At 44.1% G+C, this 12,766-nt stretch overlaps 1 pseudogene across 1 annotated transcript; it reads right to left on the bottom strand.

Moving 5' to 3' along the window:
• Positions 1-3,225: 3,225 nt before the first annotated feature.
• LOC125544642 (uncharacterized) lies at positions 3,226-7,477 on the bottom strand (annotated as a pseudogene). The gene is made up of 5 exons (XR_007299581.2): positions 6,785-7,477; positions 6,092-6,191; positions 3,983-5,895; positions 3,720-3,835; positions 3,226-3,467 (listed from the first exon to the last, which is right to left on the bottom strand). The product of XR_007299581.2 is annotated as an uncharacterized LOC125544642 (transcript).
• Positions 7,478-12,766: the final 5,289 nt, after the last annotated feature.

Genomic DNA, 12,766 nt, shown 5'->3' on the forward strand with positions numbered 1-12,766 from the left:
AAATGGGAGTACACATTATTCTGCATGTGACATTTGAGTTGGACATAAAGTGTTCCAAATATTGGAATTCACCTTAAACTGGATTCTAGCTTCTCCATTTGAGTATTGGCATTTGTAAATCATATTCAGATATGACAGTGGAATACATCTTTGTCGTGATTTTGAAGATATATAAAAACACATAGAATGATTTATAAAGATTCGTACAAAATGGATTCGAATTTAGTTGCCAGGGTCCCAAAATTCGAAAGAAGTGGCAACATGTCCACTCCCATGTTGGCTGCCCGAAGCCAAGTGTTTGGGAGATGGAAATTACTGTCTACCCCTTACACAGACAATCCATTGGCCCGATTTCGACTGCTCTCAATTGGGGTAGTGAGGGAGTCCCGGATTAGGGGGTCTCTGGACAGCCGGACTATATCGTTTGGCCGGACTGTTGGACTATGAAGATACAAGATTGAAGACTTCATCTCGTGTCTGGATGGGACTCTACTTGGCGTGGAAGGCAAGCTAGGCAATACGGATATGGATATCTCCTCCTTTGTAACCGACCTTGTGTAACCCTAGCCCCCTCCGGTGCATATATAAACCGGAGGGTTTTAGTCCGTAGGACAACATACAATCATACCATAGGCTAGCTTCTCGGGTTTAGCCTCTCCGATCTCGTGGTAGATCAACTCTTGTAATACTCATATCATCAAGAATAAATCAAGCAGGACGTAGGGTTTTACCTCCATCAAGAGGGCCCGAACCTGGGTAAAACATCGTGTCCCCTGCCTCCTATTACCATCCGCCTTAGACGCACAGTTCGGGACCCCCTACCCGAGATCCGCCGGTTTTGACACCGACATTGGTGCTTTCATTCAGAGTTCCTCTGTGTCGTCGCCATTAGGCTTGATGGCTCCTTCAATCATCGATAGCGATGCAGTCCAGGGTAAGACTTTTCTCCCAGACAGATCTTCGTATTCGGTGGCTTCGCACTGTGGGCCAACTCGCTTGGCCATCTAGAGCAGATCGAAAGTTACGCCCCTGGCCACCAGGTCAGGTTTGGAAGCTTAAACTACACGGCCGATATCCGCGGAGACTTGATCTTCGACGGATTCGAGCCCCTGCCTTGTGCGCCACACGGCCACGATGAGTATGATTTAGCTCTACCATCGGACAGTGTTCAGAAGATCACACCGGCAACCACTCCGACCCTCAATTCGGAACTAGCTGCACCATCCATGGACGGGTGGATAGACCCCGCCACGGAAGCCGTATCCTCAGCGGCGATCGAGCCGAATACCGACCTTACTTTTCATGAGAGCCGTGTTGCCGAACTGCCAGATCCTTCTCCGGCCACGGACTCCGAACCGCCTGCGCCCGTGCCTATCGAATCCGGCTGGGCGCCGCTCATAGAGTTTACCTCCATGGATATTTTTCAGCACTCGCCCTTTGGCGACATACTGAACTCATTAAGGTCTCTCTCCTTGTCAGGAGAATCCTAGTCGAACTATGTTCGGCAGGATTGGGATGCGGATGACGAAGAAGTTCACCGGCTACCCACCACCCACTTAATAGCCACTGTCGACGACCTAACCGACATGTTGGACCTCGACTCCGAAGACATCGACGGTATGGACGACGATGCAGGAGACGAACAGGAACCACCGCCCATAGGGCACTGGACGCCCACTTCATCACATGACGTATACATGGTGGACACACCCAAAGAAAATGACGACGAGGAATGGAAGGACTGAGCGAAGGGTTGTTCCCTCGAGAAGTAGTCAAAGCGGCGGCGTAAACGCCGCTCCAAATCCCGCCTTGACAGAAACAACGATCATATAGACCCAGCGTTAGAGCAGGGTGAACCATCGCCTGACCACGGCAACACGGAAAATCAAGCCGAACAACCCAACCCCGTCGAAGATAACAGTCCAGACGACATCACACCGGACAGGCACCCGGGGCAACAGAATGGCCATCAAAGGCTGGTTGCCACTGCGAGGAGTCTGAAAAAGCAGAAGCAAAGGCTCAGGGCTGCACAAGACACACTCAAAATCAGATGGAGTGAAGTACTCAACACTGCAGTGAAGTATGGCAGTAATCGCCACACCAAAAGCTACCCGAAGCGAAAGTTGCTACCTGAATTCGATGAGGAGGCCTTAGATCCTCCCCAATTAAAAAATAAAACGGCCATCCGGTCGGATAGACGACCTCATAGCCAACATAAAGCGGCAAACGACGCCGCACATAAACAAGTACGCGATCCGCGTAAGGGCTCGCATTAAAAGGGCGTCGCAACTAGATCCATCTACGGACCACGCAAGCGCGCTCCAACATACAATGCAACATAACAAACATCCGAACACCGCGGCACACCCAAATACAGGGGTGCCGCACACCCCCTATGTTTCACCGACGAGGTGCTGGACTATGAATTTCCAGAGGGATTCAAACCCATAAACATAGAGGCGTACGACGGAACAACAGACCTTGGGGTCTGGATTGAGGACTACATCCTCCATATCCATATGGCTCGAGGAGACGATCTCCACGCCATCAAGTACTTACCCCTCAAGCTCAAAGGGCCAGCTCGACACTGGCTTAAAATCCTCCCCGAAAACTCCATCGGAAGTTGGGAAGAGCTCGAAGACGCCTTTCCACTACAAGAAATATGTCAACTTGTGACCCTCACTATTGGCCGCTGAAAGGTCATAGTTTTTCATTTGCGACCTTTTTTGACCAAAAACAGATGGTCAAAAGCTGGCGGTCGTAAACTAAAATTAACGACCTTCTTCGGGATAAGGTCGTAGACGTTTTTGACCAAAACAAAAGGTCGCTGAACCCATGACCTTTTGTTTTGGTCACTGGCTGTCTGCGCAGGCCCCGTCGGATCCGACGTGGCAAAATTGCGACCAATTGAAAACGTCGTTGATAAGAATCAGCCCGGTCCAGTTCGGTGTTTTACATGGGCCAAGCCCAGTAATTCAGCCTTTTTAATATATATTTTCTCTGTTAATTTTCTCTAGCTATATGGGCCTAGCCCATCAATTCAGCCTTTTTAGTTTTGGGGATTCATGCAATTTTTTGGCCCTCAGCCTTTTGTAGTCCATTTCCTTTTTTGTAAGACTTCTAATTTCATTTTTGAAATTATTCGATGCTTGTTAGGATGTGGCCTTTTTTGGCCCAATTATTTGTCCAATTTGGCCCAAGCCGACTTTAGCCCAATCACACACATACATCCAACATTATTTCATTCAAATTAGGAAAACTCCAGGTCAAATTCAAGTCAACCGTCATATCACACCACATAACACATCTCCAAGGTTTACATAACACAAAAAAGCATCTCAGAAATACATTTCCTTACACAGGAATATTTCATAGCAGCACAATGTACTCTCTTTTTAACGGAACAGTACAATGGATTTCATTGCTCTTCCTTGTGATACATGCTCCAGCTGCCACAACTTGCCATCCTATAATGAGAGGTATATAACAATTAACATCTTGAACATTAGAGGAGAAATGCTCAATCAACACCAAGGGCTTAATAAAGCCTTATCTAGCATGCATTCGAAATTTTGGCAGTTGGTATAGCCTCGTCAAGTAGGCAATCAATTACAAAAATTAAATGAGGACCGGACTTTACAATTAGAGTACCATAGGACAAATCCATCAATCCACGAGGCAAAATATGAGTGAATCGAAAAGGAGGCAGAAAGGAATACCAATTTTGATCCAGAGGGGCTCGTGAGCATGGCCATCTTCCATAACAGGTTGGCCCTAACACACCCTGGATCAGACGCACTGGGATCTTGTAGCTTGTCCTAGTCATACTGCTATACTAAGTAACAGGAAAAATCAAAGCGACAATTTAGACTTTATGTTAACGAACAGACACTGCAAATCAATAGCATATTAAGCACCAATTTTATCAGATACAAGGAGAAGAGGAGTAAAACAACACAGAGAGGTGGGACATTTTTTGTACCTGTAGATGATGTTCGCAAGTGCATGGGGCAGCCTTACATATGTGCTTGCTTCACCGGTGCATGCATCACCATAGCAGCCAAGCAAGTAGGCATCATCAACATCTCCTCACCACTTTCCTGGCAACAGAGAAAGAGTCAAAACAAAATATATTAGACCATAATATGACAACAAAGCACAGATCAGTAACTGTAAATCACAAAGTATATCCACAACACCATAATATAGTCCCAGAAACAGGAGGAGGATGTCTTATCAACAAACTGAACTTAGAAATGAAACTTTGTAATGCTCAAGTTTCAGCTAATAGGGATTACAGAATTTTTTATGGGACAAATTCTTCTAGTTGCACTTATCACCGGTAGAAGAGTTTATAGTGAAGAAACATTTGCAGTCAGAGACACAGCCTAGAACATATCAATTTTGAGGTGCAGTTTGTATACAATCGGACATCTCAGGTTGTATACTACTCATGATAATTCCACTGATCTATGAAGTCAAGGGATGCAACTTGTCAATGGCATTTGAGGGGCATAAGCTAATCCACAATGGCAATAGAACTAACATTCAGAGCATCATTATCGATTTCAAAAGAGCAAGCATGATATCGCATCCAAATGAGTAGGTAGCTCTCCAAATGAGTTATGATGCATCAATGAGTTCCAAAAAGACCCTACGGCTCATTTGTTCAAACTATTGCTGATCTCATGGACGCCAACACATGCACTGCTCATGCATGAATGCATTGTAAATTTGTAATTGTAGCATAATCTGGAGAGAAGTGTAGGGTAAGAGTGGTGCTCTGTTGCTACGTAAAAGGAAGCAGAGGATGCTACTAAAGCAACAACACAAATGGGCAAAAACAACGGCGGTTGGGCTAGCGAAGCCGCCCGAGCTGACCAAGTATAGGTAAACTTGGCTCGGACCAAACTCTGCTCGAAGATGAGAGACAAACATTCATCAATGAAGCCAAAAGATGCAAAACAAACATCATTCAGCACCACAATCGAAAAATGTCGCATGAATGAATGTACTTGAGATTATCCTAAATTATTACTGGAGATTAATAAAATATACTTGCCATGCTTCATCGACCTAAACTAAACAAACCTGACTTATAAACTTGTGCATCCTACCATTTTAGTTATAGGGAACTTCACTGCCTAGCTGTAGATCAGTGGCTGCTGGAGGAAAGAAGACTCTGGACGCGTTTGGCGCATGCGACACATAACAATATAAGACCATCAAGTTAAATGAATAAGCATCATGATTTGTTAATCAAATTTGTTCATATCAAGTTCATGAAACTCAAGAACGGCTAACTCCAGTGATGTTGCCATTCAATTAGCAGTACAGTTTCATATAAAACTCAAGGAGGTCTCGGTTTTTACTGATTACTATATTATCTCAGTCAGCGTCAGCTCAACATGTCTCAGTTTTTTTAGAGAAAATAGGCACATAGCAGCTAGGCAGTAATCATGCTATTTACAGACGTTACTAACATGATAAAAGTGCTTGTGTCAATGGAAGATAAGAAAATGAAGGCCTAAAGTTATCAAAATAATCTACCAACACTATCTGACAATCAGCACAAGTGAATCTTGGAATCAAGACACTTATTTGGAATCTAACAGGTAACAGCAATGCAGTTTATCTTGGAATACTAAGCCTAACTTCTACAAAGTGCAAGGCTCCAAATTCTAAACATATTGCTGAACATAAGCACGAATGTGGAGGTTCCCATTGGGCAACTGTTTTGCCAGCTGGTATTTGTGCGTGGGGTGGTGGCTGCAGGTGAGAAGAGGGTTTAGTAGGTTGCTGCTAGGTATAAGAAGCCTTGGTGGCCTTCTGCTTGTCCTGGTTCTCATCGAAACAACCCAACTGCGCGAAATCCTCAATGGACCTGACATGAACCTGCAAAGGAAGACAAATAAAAACCTCTTAATAGAGAGAGATCACCACGCAGTTAAGATGGTTATGTCGGGTGGGATGTAAAAACAATTGGCATCAATGAAGCTAACCCAAGCTTATTTTTTGTAATCATCTGTGTAATTTGAAAAGAGGCTACATTGTGAGAGCAGAGTAGGAAGTATTGATACTAGTACTGTACCTTAGAGAGGCCCTTGAGATGGGTCTTCCCCTATGCATCCTCCAGCACCAGGACCTCCTGCTCCTTGGGCTTCAGCATCAAAGTTGAATTCATGGTTGACCTAGCATCAAAGAGAGCACTGTATTCAACTTACAAATAAAGAGACATGGCACTACATATGCGTACCAGACGTCTAGCCTATCATCAAAGTTGAATTCATGGTATATGTACTAGAAAAAACTAACTGACCTTGAGCACTGCATATGTAGTTAGTGCTATCCAAGAATACATGAATGATACATATAGTAAACAGGCATAGTGTAGGGAGCACTGCATAACTGTATGATTTCTAAGCTAAAAAGCACTGTATAACTATATGAACTCTATGTTAAAAGGTCTTTGAAAGTGTATGTCAGCAGAAAGAATGGTAATCGGTGTACTCTGCTACTTTACGTACTATACACCCAATAGGGGCATAACTACGGTTTGCTATTTCAACACTTTTGAGGATGGAAATGAGAGATATCAATCCTTGGTAGTGATACTTATCTATTCTGTATACTCATAAGGTAGGAATGTGCAAGACATAAAAACAAAATGATGGTAAGCTGAAACCTGAATGCATAGAGAATTAGATCCCCATTGCAATCCTAATCCGGGAGAGAGACAAGGACGTGTAAGGGAGGGAGGGAGGGGAGGGGGAGAGCTGGGTACCGCAAAGTGGCCAAGGTTGACGAGCGTCCAGGCCATGCCGGGGGTGCAGCCGAAGATGGAGAGGATGAGGAGCTAGGAGACGAAGAGGATGAAGATGTAGGTGGTCCAGACCCCCGGGTACATGAACCAGGTCGGTGTTCTTGTTCAGATCCGGCGGGGGCACCGCCTGCACATGTAGCTCCGCCATCGATCCCCTCGCCCTACCAGCGCACGCGTGCTGCGGGGCGGTGGCTCCTCCCATCCGGCTCGGCGTCGCGGGAGCCGCGGGTAGGGACCACAGAGGAGCCATGGGGCGGAGGAAGGTGACAATGTGTGCCCCTCTCGATCTGGATCTGGAAGTTGCTGCTCGCTTCGATTTGGGGCCTCCCTCACTCCCCCGCGTGCGGTATGGAGATAGGGCGAGGAGAGAGGGGCGGCGGCGGCGAGGTCGCCAGTGATGGAGCACAGTGGCAGCTGTGGATAGGGTTTGGGGTGGGGCAGAGAGAGCTGTGGGCATGGCGGATCTGACGGCGTCCGCCTCCTCGATCTAAGGCAGAGGGCGGAGGTCGCCGGTGGAGTGGAGGTCGTTGGCGGCCGGGGGTGGGTGGGTGGGTGCAGTGGATGTGGAGGAGAGGAGAGGAGAGATCGTGGGGTCGTGGGGTGGCTGCGGATCTGGCTCGGGATGGTTGGATGGACGGATGTACGCCAAGTCATCAATCCATGCCTTAGCTCATTCCACCAATCAGAATTAAGGTTGTGTAAAAAAATCTGTTGTTTTTCTTATAGTTTTTATCCTCTTATTCATGGCAAACATTCGACATATGTACCACTTATAATTTGTTAAAATGAATCAATATAGTGCACATGTGTGTATCTTGGGATGACAAACAATGTTGATTTGGGGGTTTCATTTTCTTTTCACAAAAAATCATTTTCCATTTTTCTAATGTCCAAAATGAGTTCTTTTGTGAAAGACTTACAATATATTTGTTACAAATTTGGACCAAATCAATTTTCTAAAATACTAGGCCATACATAATGCACAATTGATCAAATGGTTGGGTGTCAAAAGTTTCGATCCACCTCTCATGAAAAAGAGAAAATTCTGCCGATTCAGTAGAAAGCAGGTAAAATTAGAACTGCAGCTGCCTCATAGTGTGCTCTTTATTTTTTCCAAAAATCATTTCTAGGTACATAAGTATCTATTTAATTAGAGAAACACCAAAAGTTTTCCAAAATTCAACCGCTAGCTAGGAACGGCCATGCCCGCCGTTTTGACCACATTTTGAAACGGGCATAAAAAATTCAAAAAATTGGAAAACCTTCGCATTGTGTCATTATATGTGACCAAGTCACCGGGAAAAATAATAAACTTGTAATACGATAATTTTTAAAAAAAATGTTCTCAGAAAAGAGCTATCATGTGTGAAGATGCATGGATTTCAAGCCAAATGATCAATCTTATGGCCACATTCATGGCATAGTTTTTTTAAATAATCTCATATTGTGCACAAGGGTGCATATTGGAATGGAAAACAATGTTTCCTAAGGAAGTTTTCATTTTCTTTTCATGAAAAATTCATTTTCCATTTTCCAAGTGCCCAAAATGAGTTTTATTGTGAATGACCTACGACATATTTGTTGCAAAACGGGACCATGTCATTTTTATAATATATGAGGCCATATTTAATGTACAATTGACAAAATGGTTGGTCGTCAAAAGTATTTATACACCTTTGGTGAAAAAGACAAATTTTCGTGGATTCAGTTGGAAGCGGGTTAAATTTGAACTACAGCTGCCTCATAGTTTTCTCTTTATTTTTTTTCAAAAATTATTTATAGGTACATAAGTATATATTTAATTAGAAATACATGGTTTGGTGGCGACACGTTGAGGTTTGGATGGTGGCCGAGGGCCCAACTCCAGAGCGCGTAAACTCGCATGCCTAACATGTGGTCACCGCATGACCGTGGCGTTGCCACGCGTTCTGGGCGGCCTAGGCATGTCTAGTGGGTTGGGCACTCCCCCGATAGGTGTCAGGAAGAAGAAGGCAATAGAAGAATCTCACGAGGAGACCGAACTGAGCTCAAACATGAATTAGCACCCAGGTGTTTGATTAGTGGTGGGGAAAATGCACATGCCCAATGGGCCTGACTTTTGGCCGAGAATGATAATCTACTAAGGACACTGTGTTGGCAAATTTGCAGCACAAAATGGAGGAGCCTAGGTGTCACTTGCTTTGCAACGTACCACACTAGATAGAAATATGAATGTTGAAGCTAGACTCAAATGACTGAATGGATTGATATAAAATTTGGAGGAGGAGAATAATTTGGGCATATGAAGGCACTTTAAAATTTTCATACCATTTGGATAAATAAAAATGGTGCTTCCTTCACAGTGCTCTCCACTGAACAAAAAATTTGGAAAAATGCTGAGGGAAATTGGCTAGAATAAATGAGCTAAAATTTGGTGGAGGGAGGTTCTATGGGTAGGGTGATGTCATGGTAAATTTCCAGTAATTATAAATTAACATAATATATAGTTGCTTCACAAACTGAAAATATCACCACAAACAAAGATTGGATGGTAAGCTCACATGGATTGTTAGCTGGGGCTCAAATTTTTTGGAGAGCTATGATTTGGGAACATAGAAGATGTGGCAAAAATTTAGCTTATTAGAATATGCCTAGCTAGTACCTACTTCCAGTGGCGGAGACACCGCCTGGCGACCTTGGGCACTTGCCCAGGCTCGCTGTCTCGTCGACACACAGCGATCGATTGGATTAAAAAGGGCTAAACCTATTCGGTTAGCGTGCTTACCCGGGCAAAATGACTCCGGGCCTCCATTTCCCAAAGGTTCACAGCCCAAGACAACCGTACGAGAGTTTTGCAGCCCTGCCAACAGTTCAGGACGCGAGGGAACACACGTATCGACGTACGATACGATACGATGGACGGATCGAGCGCTCAACTCCCTGTCTCTTCATTTCTCAGCGGCGAGCGCAGGGACTGGTCTACACCGCGACAGTTTTTCTTAATAAAGGGAAGAAATATTTCATCGTTTTCAGTTTGGTTAACCACAAACTGAATATTTGACACTTCGATACATGTACTACCATGCAAGTAATTCTATACTATGAACTTGTTACTTGTTGCAGTTCATTTTCATATTTACTCGTGTAAAACTAACTATAAATTATATCTTTAAATTGGACCACTACATTTTCCAAAACACATTAGGCCATATTTTATGTTGAATTGACCGTATTGTTGCATGTCAAATGCTTTCAGTGCACCTCTCGCCAAAGAGACAAATTTCCACTTATTTAAATACGTGGTCAACTTTTTTCTATACATATTCAAATATACAAGTTTAACATATTCGGTATACATGGTCAACATTTTTTCTATATAGATTTAATATTTTCTATATACACGGCCAACATTTTTTCTATACACATTTAGCATTTTTCAACTACAAGTTTAACATTTTTTTGTATACATTGTACATTTATTCTATACACACTTAACTTTTTCGAATACAAGTTAAATACGTGGTTAACATTTTCTATACATATTTAAAAATATTAAATGCAAGCTTAACATGTTTTTAATAGATGGTCAACATTTTGTCTATACACAATTAACTTTTTCAAATGCTTGATTAATATTTTTCAAATAATTTTTTAACATTTTCTTGAAATGCTTGATTAACATTTTTTAAATACATGATCAACATTTATTCAAGATTTGATGTGAACTGATTTCTATAATATATATTAGAATATTTTCAAAAAAAATTAATAGCTAAGAAAAAACAAATGTGAAAAACGCAAGGAAAAAATGAAAAGAAGCACCAAGGTCCATGGTCGCATCTTGGGCCGGCCCATGGTCGCTAGCAGAAAGAAGCACTGTATTGTTTTCATGGTCTAGGCCCAACAGACAACTATCTCTATAAGAAAGTTTTGTGTGGGAAGTTAGCATAATAGACATGGTAGCGTGGTGGTTGGGGACCTCTTGTTGCAGCGCCAAGGGTTGCGGGTGTTCGAACCCCCGTCCACTCAATTTTTTGAAAAATTTCAGCCACCGTGTTGACACATAGGTCCCCCGGTCCCAGATGTAAGTATGGTGGGTCTCTAGTTGACACAGACCCCACGCACCAGGTCAGTAGGGTGAGTCCCACACGTCATTGAAAACAATGGTGCGGGTCCCCCTTCTATGGGGCAGCAAGTTGACATATTTCTTGTAGTGTTCGGGCAAATTTTCAAGGGACATATGTCCGACCACCGGATGCAGACGATTTAAGTCATATAACTCAACAGCCCGGTGAGTCAGCCCGAAAGCTTTGGAATAGGTTCCTCACTAAAAAGAACCAAATAGTCGACTGTCCGGACGCCGAAGCCATAGCAGCTTTCAAGCACAGCGTTCGAGACGAATGGCTTGCCAGACACCTCGGTCAAGAAAAGTCAAGAACAATGGCAGCATTAACAAGCCTCATGACTCGCTTTTTCGCGGGCGAGGACAACTGGTTAGCCCGATGCAGCACCAGCGACCCAAGTACATCCGAAGTCAAGGATGGAAACGGGAAATCACGACGCAGCAAGAATAAGCGCCGGAATAAAGAAGACAGCCCGAAGAGCACGGCGGTAAACGCCGGATTTAGAAGCTCTCGGCCAGGTCAGCAAAAGCCGCCCTCCAAAGGCAACAGAGACGAACTGTCCAGGCTAAACAAAATTCTGGACCAAATATGTCAGATCCATAGCATCCCTAATAAACTTGCAAATCATACCCACAGAGAATGCTGGGTCTTCAAACAGTCTGGCAAGCTCAACGCCGAACACAAGGGGCAGGATACACCAAGTGAAGACAAGGATGAGCCTTGCAAGCAAAGCACAGAGGAACAGAAGAAATTCACACCAGAAGTCAAAACAGTCAACGTGTTACACGTGATAAAGGGGAGAAACAAAGCGGCACCCTTAGAGAAACATGCCCCAGGGCCTATCACCGCGGAGCTTCGCCACTGGTCGTCTCAACTGACCACCTTCAATCATCGAGACTACTCGGCAAGTATCCGGCATGCAGGATGGGCTGCCTTGGTATTAGATCCAATAATTGGCGGATACCACTTCACACGAGTCCTAATGGATGGCGGCAGCAGTTTAAATCTGATATATTAGGATACAGTCTGCAAAATGGGGATAGACCCAACAAATATTTGCCGCAGCAATGCTACCTTTAAAGGAGTAACGCCAGGCCCAGAGGCTCATTCCAAGGGCTCCCTGCTAATAGAGGTTATATTCGGCTTCCCCGATAACTTCCGCAGCGAAAATTTAACCTTCCACATTGCTCCGTTCCAAAGTGCCTATCAAGCACTACTCGGACGCGAAGCTTTCGCTCGCTTTAACGCAATACCGCATTACGCTTCCCTCACGCTTAAGATGCCCGGTCCACGCGGCATCATTACAGTAAATGGAGATATTGAGCGTTCCTTGAGCGCCGAAGACAGTGCGGTGGCCTTGGCAGCCGCACACTAAACGGCCTCACCAACTCAAGCATTCGATAGGTCATTAAGACCACGGACGCGGTTAGACGAGTCCGGCGCAGCTATATGTAATTAATACATGTTTGATGGCCATACCCCTAGTACAATACAAGAGGCTCAACGTGCGCAAACAAGTGGCAATTAGGCTCAATCTTACTCATCTTGAATTGTACATGGTTTCTTTAGTATAACCTACCTTTTTGCGTGACAACTTTTCAACTAAGTTCCTCTCTTTTACAGATGACCATCGTGCTACACCCGTCCAGGATACAGCACAACGGAGACACAGGCGCAGACGTGCAGCAGGGACCCGCTCCAAGGATTCTTTTTAGATTAAGACCCTCTGTAAACCTTTTTTCTGTCTCTTGTTGCTACACATCCCTTGAATTCTAAGTACAATTGAGAAGGATGCTGACGTCTTGGCATGTGGCCACGTCAGAATAATGCATGTACCTGG

The sequence above is a fragment of the Triticum urartu genome, chromosome 3A (genome assembly GCF_056163025.1).
Source record: "Triticum urartu cultivar PI428250 chromosome 3A, HENAU_Tu73, whole genome shotgun sequence".
Taxonomy (NCBI): domain Eukaryota; kingdom Viridiplantae; phylum Streptophyta; class Magnoliopsida; order Poales; family Poaceae; genus Triticum; species Triticum urartu.